The sequence below is a fragment of the Bos mutus genome, chromosome 16 (genome assembly GCF_027580195.1).
Source record: "Bos mutus isolate GX-2022 chromosome 16, NWIPB_WYAK_1.1, whole genome shotgun sequence".
Lineage (NCBI taxonomy): Eukaryota > Metazoa > Chordata > Mammalia > Artiodactyla > Bovidae > Bos > Bos mutus.
Window position 1 is genome coordinate 35,250,669 of NC_091632.1, and position 12,506 is coordinate 35,263,174.

General features: G+C 55.9%; 1 non-coding gene across 1 annotated transcript; it reads right to left on the bottom strand.

Moving 5' to 3' along the window:
• Positions 1-5,316: 5,316 nt before the first annotated feature.
• Positions 5,317-5,419, bottom strand: LOC138991335 (U6 spliceosomal RNA). The gene has a single exon (XR_011467354.1). It is a non-coding gene; the product is annotated as a U6 spliceosomal RNA (small nuclear RNA).
• Positions 5,420-12,506: the final 7,087 nt, after the last annotated feature.

Genomic DNA, 12,506 nt, shown 5'->3' on the forward strand with positions numbered 1-12,506 from the left:
CTGCTCCACCTGTGTACCAGGGCGGGGGGCACACAGAGGGAGCTCCAGAGGTGTTGATGAGTGGGGGAAGGGGTGTGGGCAACATGCTGTGTTCCAGGCGAGGGGGACACGACTCAGAGTGAGGATGGGGAGGGGAGTAGGGGAGCAGGGAGAATCAGAATGGAGTGGTCACTGTGTCCAGGATGAGGGCTGCCCACTGCTCAAGAGGAGGAGAGGAAAAAAACCAGTTATTTCCTGGTGGTCCAATAGCTAGGACTCCACACTCCCAATGCAGGGACACAGGTTCAATCCCTGGTCAGGGAACTAGATCCCACATACTGGAACTGGGAGTTTACATGCCTCAGCTGAAGATCTGGCGTGCTGCAATAACTAGATAGATATTAAAAATAAAAAGTAAATAGAATTATCAGGTGGCCCAGTGATTGGGACTCTGAGCTTTCACTGCTAAGAGCCTAGTCTGATCCCTGGTTAGTGAACTGAGATCCCACATGCCTTGGCAGGTGGGTCCCAAGGCCCCAGACTTGGGATGAGAGAGGGACATCCTGGAGAGTCCAGTGGGTCTCATGCTGTCCCAAGCTCTATGCCCACCTAAGTCCAGGGACTGAAAGGTAGAGAGGAGGAGCAGGGAAGGGAGAAGGGGAGGAGAAAGGGGTGGTGGCTGGAGGAGGGGGAGAGCAGGTGGGGGAGAGCGAGAAAAATGGGAGGGAGGGAGAGCAGAAGGAACTGGGCAGCGCGATGAGTGGTCTCCATGGAGCCCACTCTGCGCTGCTGTGGGGATGGCAGGAAAACCCCCATCCTGTCATCCTGGGTCCCTGCATGCCCATCTGAGGGCAGACCCAGGGCTCCCCTGTCCCACAGGCCACCATCAGCCTGATCAGGCCCTTCCTCAGGGACATCAAGGCCACAGGGCAAGGCCACGCATCAGGACACCAGGCCAGTGACTGCCCCAGCTGTCTGAAGTTTTGGGGTGCAGCCCTGTTGCCCCTGGATAATCTGTAGGTCTGCAGGGTGTGGCAGGGCCTTCCCTGGAACTTGCCCTGTGGCTGGGGCCTAGAGCCCTTTATGTGTTTATGGACCAGGTGTGAGGGGCAAAGTTGAAGGGAAGGCAGCAGGGAGGAGACAGGGCCACAGGGTCCTCATTCCCAAATTCCCTGCCCGGTCTCGTCTCCATTTGAAGCACACAGGCCTCAGAGGCCCCAGGCAGCAGGGCCCTGTGGCCCTGAAAACACATGCCCTGGGCCTTGATCAGCTCTCAGGGTCCCTGAGACCCCAAGGGTCTACAGGATGCTCTGGGGACCCTGCCCTCCCCGCCCACCCTCCATTCCTGCTGCACTGGCCTCTTGCATTTTGGGGCCCCCACCCGGCCCTTCTCAGTGGGGCATAAACCGGGGCCCCTCTTGGAGAGCTCATGCCCAGCCAGGAGGCCAGGCTTCTCCTGACTTCCCGGAGACACTCCCTCCCTCTACTCTTGATAAGTGGCTTAGAGCCTAGCCTGTGGTCCCGAGTCTACTGCCACACCCGGTCAGCCGTATCCGGCAAGGGCCAGGCCAGCTGGGCCCCAGTGTCTGGCTCAGAGCCCAGCTCCACTAAAACCTGGGGAGCACAAATGCATAATTCAGACGCCCTGGCCCCATCTGCTCTCCAGCAGGAAATGGTCTGACAGGAAAGTAGGTCTTTTAAAATCTGAATTATTCAAACAATCCGTGCACACGACCAGACTGCCCCCGGTGGGGCGGGGGCCCAGCTCCAAGCCTGGCTTTGCAGGTCTAGGGCTGCAGGGGCATCTCACACTGGGTCTGTCTTGTCCTCCAGTAAGCAAGCTGGGGCCTGACCCTGCCTCCCAGCTCTGAAAGACAGAAGATAAGGACAGGCTGTAGGGGGAGGCGGGTGGAATGTAGGTAATCCAAAAGAAGCCTAATTAGATCCTGCTGGGTTGCAGAGGTGGGGGCTGCTAGCAGAACAGGGTCAGGTGGGAAGGCGGCTCCCACCCCTCTCTAGCTGAACTCACCAAGGGGAGCGCCCACTGGGTGCCAGGAGGGCACAATGTGGGACGGGTCTGCAGAAGGGTGTGTGGAGAGCAGGGGCAGTTTTATGTGGGGTGGACGGTGGGAAGGGACAGTCAAGCAGACCCTACAGCAGACAGAGAGGGAGTGAGCCGCATGAGTGCCAAGGCCCCAGGGAAGGGTTAAGGCCCAAGGTGGGCATAGGCTGGACCAGGTCATGGGCAGTGCACCCAGAAGGCTGACATGGTGGGCTGACTGCACCTCATCGGCCTTGGGGAAGGGCTGGTCACTGCCCTTTGGCTGCCAGCAGATCTTGGAGCACCCCTGGACCTTCTCCTGGGCAGTGGAGGCAGCCCCTTCCTCTTCCAGGGCAGGACTTGCCCCTTCTCCTTGCCTCTTGTGACCTGACCTCTGAGCCTGCGACCCTCCTCATCACCCCCTCTTTGCTCAAAAACCAGACATCTCTGGGGGGCACCAAAACATGGGGGGCAGTGGGGAATTGGGAAGTGCCACCTGGGGGTGGGCACCACGGGTGTGGGTGGCTTGCTCTTGGCTGGGCAACTGCATCTCAGAGGCATGCCCCCTTCCATGTTCTGGAGCAGACACCCTAGGGAAGGCCCCAGTGGCCTTCTTGCCACTCCCAGAGGGGGCTGTCTTTGGGGGGCTGAGACCCAGGGGCAGTGCAGACCATCAGCTCCAGCAGAAGCCCACGCTGCCTTCCCTGGGGAAGCGGAACAGGAGAATCCATCCTCCTCCTTGGGTGTCCCCATAGCAGCTGCATCCAGTCAACCTGGGACTGTGCTTGTGGGGTTGGAAATCCTGGCCCCACAGATGGCTCTGGGGCCACAGCAAACCTCACAAGGGGTTCTTCAGTATCATGTGTGGAGGGAGATGTCTTTGGCTGAATACTCAGGAAGCAAGATACAACCATGAGTGGGGGTATAATCCCTACACATCCCCCCAGAAATGTGTGCACCCACAGGTATGCAAACAATACATGCGAGAGTTGGATCAGCCAGGACTCAGGGTAGGAAGAGGCAGAAGCTCAAATAGCTCATCTGGAAAGAGGCTCAGATCCTGAGCTTCAGGCTCAGCTAGGCTCAGGGAGGCTGCTACTGGGCTCCACCTCCGGAGCAGGGCCTCCTGCCTGGAGTGGGGATGTCTGCTGGGGCTGCCTCCACACCACCCAGCTAAGCAGCCAAGTGCTCCAGAGACTCTGCAATGCCACTGCGTGGACCCCAGAAAGGCCCTGAAAGGCCTCACTCAGATTTCATAGGCCCCTGGAGGCAGGGGATGGAGGGCCCCTGGCCCTCTTAGGACAACATGCACACTGAGAAAAAGCGAATGCTGTCACCAGCAGGCGGAGGGCTGGTGGACAGGGGAACACACAGGAAAAAAAGCAGAGCTTGGGCAACAGCTGAGACACTCATCAACCAAGCCTTCGGGGGTGGGCGGGCAGGTTCAAGGCCCACAAGGCCCAGGTTCCGGCTCCTCCTGGCGGAGGCCAGGCAACCCCAGCCTCTGGCCTGCACCATCCTGAAATCGGATGCTGGGGGCAGAGCCTGGAGGGACAGGCTGGGCAGGCTCTCACCTCCCCTGTTCCCCCTCCCCCGCCTCCACACCCCCAGAAGCTATCTCCAGGGCCTCCCTGGCAGGCATTGAGGGTGTGCTCCTGCCGCCCCAGCCCCCAGTCCTGTTTCCTCTCCAGTCTGGGCGGCGCCCTTGGCAGGGAGGCCTCGATTCTTCTGCACTGGAGCTTCCCCAGCTGCCTGCAGAAGGCTGTGCAGTCACCCGCCCAGCCCTGGACTGCAGTTGCCAGAAATGCCTTAGCACACCCTGGGCCAGGATGGGAATTCTGAAACCAGGAGAGAAGAATTCAAACCAGGGGTTGAAGCAGAGACCCTGAGATCCTGAAAGAGCCCTAGGGTGGAGTGGGGCACACACAGGCCCCGACACCCAAACATAAGAGAGACGGGAGCCCAGGCAGGGGCCAGAGAGGTGAGAGGAGAAGGAGGCCTCAGTGTCCAGTGTGGGAGGGTAGACCACGGGAGCCTAGTGGACGGGGAGGCCCGAGGGCGGTGAGGAGGCGTGGTGGCTCAGAGGCAGCCGCTGCCCCAGAGATACCTTAGGGCTCTGAGCCCCCAGACCCCTTCTCCCCAGCCTGGCAAGCCTCCTGTCCTCAGGTGCCATCTAGAGGCCTGGCCAGGCTCAGAGAGGGAGGGGTCCCTGGGGCCGAGAAGCTGGGACAGGCCCCTAGCTGGCCTGGCAGCACATACCCAGGTGGGCCGACCCTGGCTGAAGCCCAAGCTTGACTGCCCCTAGAGGGGAGTGGCCTGCAGACTGCCTGGCTCCCAGTTCCTGCTGCAGACAGGAGCACAGCTGATGGGGTGGTGGCAGGGGAAACCAGGCTGGGGAAGTGGGGGTCTGCTGTCAGGGCCACCAGGTTCGCCCTGTCTCCAGCTCCCTTGGCCTCCCTCTGCCAGGCCCTGCCTGGGGGAGGGTGCCCAGCTGTTCTGGGATTCCTCTCCCCACAGGCGGTGCCCTGGGACTCAGCTCCGCCAGCACCTGCCAGGTAAACAGCTTGCACCTGTGGCACCGGTTCAAGCCGAGGGTGCCTGTGACCCCGTACTCCACAGGGCCCTCTCACCCCATCCTGAAGTCACGTGATCCAGAGAAGCCACACAGGGCCTCTTCCAGCAGGCGGGCAGCCACTGAGCAGAGGGGAAGGGACAGGAAATCCTCAAGGCCACACGGGCCCAGAGCTGCCCTGACCCCCCCGACCCCATGACCATGGACAGGGCCCCATGCCACATCATGCCACACAACGCTGGCCACACCGTGTTACCTGCCATATCTTGTCACCAGTTACCACACCTCATCTGCCAGCCCACCCCAGGATTGACACAGTGGTAGAGCTTTGCGCCCGATGCCTGGCAGGAAGGGCCTTAACCTCTGGGCCTATACCCTGGTCACTGTCCTGACTGCCCCACAGCCTTGTCCCAGGTCCTGCCCTGGAGGGACTGTCCTTTCCAACAGAAGACCCCTACCATGCTGCCGCTCCATGAGAGGGAGCAGATACCCAGCCCATGGCCAGAAGCCAGGGTTTCCGCCCTGGCTTCCCAGCTCGGGGAGGGGTCTCTACCAGGAAGCCCCTTTTGCAGGGCAGCCCACATTCCTGTCAGAAGGGAGATGCCTCAGGAGCTCCTGCAGACTCAAAGTTCCCCCAGAGAGGTTCTGCCTCATGAGCTACCTTGGTTTTGAATCCTGGTAGAACACACCTAATGTGAAATTTACCATTAAGCCCCCTTTTTTAAAAAATATGGAACGTGTCTCGAATTTGCATGTCATCCCTGCCCAGGGCCATGTTAATCTTCTCTGTACCGTTCCAGTTTTAGTATGCACTAAACTCTTCTGATGTACACAGTTCAGTTCATTTAGCAGGTTCCTCATTGTGCAGCCAGCCCCTGCATCCACTTCGAGAACACGGTCTTCGCCTCAGGAGGAAGCCCTACCCCCATTAAGCAGTCCCTCCCTGTGCCCTCCCCCCAGCCCCCCCCACCATAAGTCTCCTGTCTCCATGGATCTGCCTGTTCTATGTATTAATACTTCACACAAGTGGAATCATACAGCATTCACACAACGTGTGTCCTTCTTCTGTGTCTGGCTTCTCTCACCGAGTGCTGTGTTCTCAAGACTCATCCATGTTGGAGCAGGTGTTGGTGCTTCATTCCTTTTGAGGGCTGCATGACCCACTGGGTGGACACATCGCCCTCTGTGTATCCAGCCATCCGCTGGTGGCCGTTTGGGCTGTTTCCCGCTTCTGGTTGTGGTGAATAGCGCTGCTGTGAACATTCGTGTACACATTTTTGTTTGAACACCTGTTCCCAGTTCTCTTGGGTATTTACCTAGGAGTGGGATTGCAGGGTCATACAGTAATTCTGTATTTAGTTAGCCATTAAACTGCTTTCCACAGCAGCTGAGCTATATTACATTCCCACAGGAAGTGCACAAGGGCTCCGACCACTCCACGTCCACACCAAGACTTGTTACTATACGCCTTTTTGATTCTAGCCATTCGAGATGGTGTGAAGTGAAATCTCATTGTGGTTTGATTTGCATTTCCCTTGTGACTAGGGACGCTGAGCATCTTTTCATGTGTTAACTGGCCATTTGAATGTCTTCTTTGGAGAAATATCTATTTAAGTCCTTTACCCTTTTTTAAACTTGTTTTTTGTTGTGCTTGTTGTTGAGTTGCATGCGTTCTGTGTATATTCTGGACATGAGATCCTTATTAGGGATACAAAATATGTAATTTTGCAAATATTTTTTCCCATTCTGTCAACTGTTTTTTTCACTCTATTGATAGTGTCCTTTATGCACAAAAGTTTTTAGTTTTGCTGAAGTCCAATTTATTTTTTTCCCTTTTTGCTTGTGTTTTTGATGTTACATCTAAGAAACCATCGCTAAATATAAGTTAATGAAGATCTACTCCTATGTTTTCTTCTAAGAATTTTATAGTTTTAATCCCTAAGTTTAGGTCTCATCCACTTTGAGTTAATTTTTGTATATGGTGTGAGGTAGGGGTTCAAATTCGTTCTTATTCTTTCCCTTTTTTTGGCCATGCTGCTCAGCATGCGGGGTCTTAGTTCTCTGACCAGGGATCAGACCCATAATACCTGCACTGGAAGCACAGAGTCTTAACCACTGGACCACCAAGGAAGTTCTGAAATTCATTCTTTTTCATGTGAATATTCAGTTTTCCCAGTACCATTTGTTGAAAAGCTCTCCCCATTTAATGACCTTGACATCCTTGTCAAAAATCATTTGACTAAACACGTGAGGGTTTATTTCTGGGCTGTCTGTCCTATTCCATTGGTCTATATATCTGTCTTCATACCAGTACCACATTGTTAAGATCACTGTAGCTTTGTAATAAATTTTAAGTTTGGGAGTTTGAGTCCTCCAACTCTGGTCTTCTTTTTAAAGATCATTTTGGCTACTCAGGGTCCCTTGCAATTCTGTATGAATTTGAGGAGTGACTTTTTCCTCAGTGGCAAAAAAAAAAAAAAAAGCACCATTGGCATTTATCAGCTGCTGCTGCTGCTGCTAAGTCACTTCAGTCGTGTCCAACTCTGTGCGACCCCAGAGATGGCAGCCCACCAGGCTCCCCCGTCCCTGGGATTCTCTAGGCAAGAACACTGGAGTGGGTTGCCATTTCCTTCTCCAATGCTTCTTAAAAATATAAGCTCTTGGAGGAGGCCATGGTGGTAGCTCAGTCCTTTTGCCCTGGGCAGTGGTCAGCTTGCTCAGGTCCTGTGGTAGCTAGGAGAGCAGGTCCTGTTGGAGATGGGGACCACTGGGGGATTCTGAGCAGTGGTGCACCCCCACAGCTGTTGTGGGGCAGGTGAGCCTAAAGTGGGCAGCACAGTGATCTGGGGAAGCTGGACAGGGCCAAGTCTGGAGTGACATGGTTTGTGGTGGTTCAAGGATGGGGGCACAGAGGAGTCAGGGGTGACACTAGGGTGCCTGTCCTCACGGCTGGACAGTGAGCTGAGAGGACAAGGGGCAACTGGGTGGGCAGTCCTGGTGGGCCAGAGGGAGGAGATGCTGTGCCCTGGGCCTTTTCAGCCTAAGATGCTGTAGATGTTGGCTGAGAAGCAGGCCTGCAGTGGGTTTGGAGAGCCATGTATGGGCCACTGAGGGGCCATGGGGCAGTCAAGGTAGCCAAGGATGTCTGGGGCTGCCAATGCCCCACAAGGGGAGAGTGGGAAGAAGAGAAGTAGGAGAATCCCACAGAGAGGTGGGAACTTTGCAGACAACAGATTTATGTGGTCAGGGCAGCAGGGACCAGCACGGGGTGGGGTCCCATGGGAGCTGCAGGGTCCAGAGCTTGCCTAGGGGGATATGTGTGAACACAGCCAGGAGCCAGGACAGAGCTATAGTCAAGGGAGAGGCCATGAATCCTGGGCCTGGGGGTACCTCAGAAGGAAGACAGGGGCCCTTCCTGTCACTTGCCCCACCCCGACACTGCCCTCTTCCACTTCTTGGCAGCAGCTCCTTATTCACCAGTTCAGGGCTTTCTCTGGGCAGCGGAGATCCCTCCACAGTCTGAGCAGGGCCTGGAGCTGGCAGGAGTAAAAGCAGCACAGCCAGCCATTGGCCACACGGGCAGGATCTGGCTCTCTGGAAGCCCCCTCCTTACTTCCATTGGGCACCTGGGGACACTCTTCAGCCTGGAGCAAGACTACCCTTCTCTGGTCTCCTCTTCCTCCCCTTCCCATCCCCCTCCATGGGCCAGCTGCCCCTCACCCCTGGCATGAGTCCAGCCTGTGAGGCCAATGGAACTGCCCAGGGAGAGCTTGCTAGGACCCAGGGGCAGCCCCAGCACCCAGAGACCCAAGGCCACCTTCCGAGGCAGGGGTAGGCTCCGGGGTAGCTGTGGGGGTGTTCGATGCAGTTCGATGTGGGCTGGGCCAGCAAGTGGGGGGGGACAGCAAGTGGACAGCTGGACAGCAAGTGGGGGGGTGCTCGCTGGGTGCTGTACTCTTCACCCTCACCTGCACTCCACCACCAGGCTCTGTTCCTAGTCAGGAGGGCACATTACAGTTGGGCTGGGCACCACTGCATGTGTTTGGGGGCAGGCATGGGGGAGGGAGATGACATCTGACCCCTGCAGGGCCATCCAGGCCCCCAGAACCTCAGCCCTGCGGTCCTCAGCAGAGGGCCCTTTATCCTGAGGATGCAGGTCTCCTCCCTTTGGGAGGGCCTTTGGGGCCTGAGGGCTGTTTGTCAAGAATCCTGTCCCTGAGGCCAGCCCACCGGTCACCTGGGAGGTGATGCAAGCTGTGCCTGCAAGGGGTAATGAGAGGCAGGTGTGAGGCCAGTGACCCTGGAGCTTGGCAGAGTCCCAGGGCGGTGGTCTTGGAGGCCGGCAGGCATGGGACCCAGGGAGAAGAAAGAGGAAGTGGTGGGCTGGGACCCCAGGCAGTAGGAGTGCAGGCTAAGCATGGAGCGCATGCTGCCCCTGGGCTGGCCCTCCTGGGGCGGCCAGGCCTGCAGGCTCTGGGTGTTTTGGAAACCAGCAGGCCTGCATGGTACATCGGTGGTGGTAGCGCTGCCTGGAGCCGGGGCCCTGGAGCTCTTTCAGTGACGTCCATCTGGGACCTGCCAGGCCCCTGCTACATTCCCCTGGGCTCGTGCCCAGGCCTGCTCTGGGCTGCCAGAGGTGGCTCAGCCTGAGGATCAGACTTCTAATGACTTGTCTGTCCTGTCCTACTGTCTCTCCAGGAGCCCCTGGTGGCCACAGGGGTAAGGCCTTGCATTGGGTGGACACTCCCTCTGAGACAGACCATGGAGATGAAGCCCCAGAGAGAATGCAAGTGCAAGGGGCAGTGGGTCATCCCCACTGGGCACCACCAGGGGCACTGCTGAGGACAGGGCCATGCAAGCCTCACCCCTGGGCTGGCGGGGGGCCTGTCTGCCAAGGCTGAAGGGTGCTGCCCTCATGGGTGTTGCCTCCAGGCTCTATGGGCAGAATTCACTTCCTCCAGCATCAGCGTCCCCTCCATGTGGGACAGACAGCCAGGCTCCTGCCGCCCTCTGGCCTCTGGGTCCCCTGGAACCAGAGAGGTCTGAGGCTCTTTCCATTGACTTAAGAGGACAAGGAAGAACCCTCAGAACGTTGGAGCGCCCTGAGTCCTCAGGGGAGAGGGGACACAGGGCTGTCAGGGTCAGCTGGGAGCCCCCAGAGCCTGGGCAAAGCAGGGGCCGGCCACACCACACCGGGTCACCTAGTGGCTGAGCTGAGCAGTGGACCCCAGCTCCCGAGCACGGCTGGCCAGGCTCTCAGGACCACATGGTCCAGGGCCCACCCCATGCCCTTGAGTAAAGGTGGTGAGCGGTGGCTCCGTTTCCGCAGTCGGCACTCTGACCTCCCCTCTCCCCCCCGACCTGCCACAAGCTGGGTTGTACTTATGCCTGTTTTTGTGTTCACAATTGAGGGAACCGAAGAATGAGTCTCTGAGGGCAGGGTTTTGAAAGGAGGGATGGAGAGAGGCCGGCTGGAGGCCGGGGAAGGCGACCCCGCCCAGCTCCAAATCCAGGAGGGCCGCCCTCAAACGCCCGTGCCCGCCTAGCGGTACGCCCAGTCCGGGCTTCGCGTGGCCCGCGAGCGCCGCCTGGTGCACACGCGCGGAGTGGACACCCCAGGCGCAGCTTCCGGGCCGGGGATGGGGCGGGTCCGGTGGAAAGGCCGGGGCGGGGCCTAGTGGAGGAACGAGGGGCGGGGCGGGGCCGAGTGTCGGGAACAGAGCCGGGAGAAGGGCCCGGGCGGGGCCGAGGACTGGGCAACTACAGGGCAGAGTGTCGGGAGCGGGCTTGAGCGACTCCCCTCCGGCCGGACTCCGCCCTCCAGACTGGGCTGGCGGTTTAGCATTTCCCACGAAGAACTTGGGAGGGCCACATAACCTGTTTCCAGATCCGCCTGTGATTTTGCTAAAACCGTCCTTAGTTTTCGGGGCTATTATCTCTTAGCGCGCCCCGCCCGCTCTTCGCGGAAACAAGCCCTTTCAGCTCTTAACTGTTTCCGGTGTTTCTGTTTTGTTTTGGTATTTTTTGGCCGCGCCCCGGACTTGTGGGATCTTAGTTCCCCGACCAGGGATCGAACCCTGACCTCCTGCAGTGGAAGAACGGAGTCTTATTAACTGCCCAACCACCAGAGAATTTCCTCCTCTGGTCTTGATTTAGAAATTGGTGGAGGGACTTCCCTGGTGGTCCTAAGACTCCAAGCTCCCAATGCAGGGGGCCCCGGTTCAATCTCTGGTCAGGGAACTAGAACCCACATGCCATAGCTAAGAGTTCACATGCTGCAACTAAAACGGTCCCGAATGCCGCAACAAAGACCCAGTGCAGCCAAATAAATAAATAGTTTAAAAAAGATAATTGTTGGAAATCGGTAGTCAGAGAAGGTGGTCAGTTTGAGGCTGATCTTTAGTGTTGCGATTTCTTTGTGGATCAACAAATGATGGAATTTTAGAGCAAAGCGGGGTTTCTAGGAAAGGATGTCTTGAGGTTATGACCCCAGACCCATCCAGTGTGTGGAGCGCTGGGCGCAGAGGGGTGGGGCTCCTGGGACATGCCCAGCAGAGAGGGTGCTGGGAGCCTCCGAGGGCTGGCCTTCAGTAGACTGTGTCTGTGCACAGGGAGCATCTGGGCTTTTTATCCAGGTAGGAAAATGAATTGCCTTTTTAAGTGGCGATTGTTTTAAATGGAATAATGCTGCTATGAATATGGGTATGCAAATACCTTTGAGACCCTGCTTTTGATTCTTTGGGGAATAGGCCCAGAAATGGAATTGCTGCATCACATGGAGCTTCTATGTCTCCTTTTTTTTGAGGCACCTCTGTAGGACCTCCCACCATTCTACATTCCCACCAGCCATGCTCAAGGGTTCCAGTTTCTCTATGTCCTCACCAACATGTCTTGTTTTCTGTTTTTTTTATAGTAGCAGTCCTGGTGGTGTCAAGTGCTGTCTGGCTGTGCTGTTAATTTGTGTTCCCTGATGATCAGTGATGTTGAGCAGCTTGTCGTGGGCTTGTTGGCTGTCTGTCTCCTTTGGAGAAAGGTCTGTTCAGGCTCTTTGCCCATTGTTTGAATTAGGTTATTTTTGTGTTGAGTGATAGTAGTTCTTTGCATTTTCTGAGTATTAATCCCATATCAGATGTATGATTTGCTAGTATCCTCTCCCATCCTGTGGACTGCCTCTTCCCCCTGTTGATGGTTGGCTGTGATGCACACTGGTATTTACCATACACTTTGGTGGTTATAACCAATATGACTTGGTTATTTTCTTGCTCATGTTTCCAGCTTTGGCCCCTGGGAACTCTGTCAGGTGGCTGGCTTTGCTTTGTTTATTCTTCCAATTTTATTGAAGTATAATTGACATACATACAGCACTGTGTAAGTTTAAGATGTGCAGCATAATGATTTGATGTACATACATCAGATATGAAGATGACACCACCCTAATGGCAGAAAGCAAGGAGAAACCAAAGAGCCTCTTGATGAGAGTGAAAGAGGAGAGTGGAAAAGCTTGCTTAAAACTCAGCATTCAAAAAACGAATATCATGGCATCCAGTCCCATCACTTAATGGCAAATAGATGGAGAAAAAATGAGAACATAAAATCCATGACAGACTTTATTTTCTTTGGCTCCAAAATCACTGCAGACTCTGACTACAGCCATAAGGTTAAAAGACACTTGCTCCTTGGAAGAAAAGCAATGACAAACCTAGACAGCATATTAAAAAGCAGAGACATTTTGTCAACAAATGTCTGTGTAGTCAAAGCTATGATTTTTCCAGTAGTTATGTATGGATGTGAGAGTTGGACCATAAGGAAGCTGAGTGCCGAAGAACTGATGCTTTCAAACTGTGGTGCTAGAGAAGACTCTTGAGTGTCCCTTGGACTTCAAGGAGATCAAACCAGTCAGTCCTAAAGGAAATC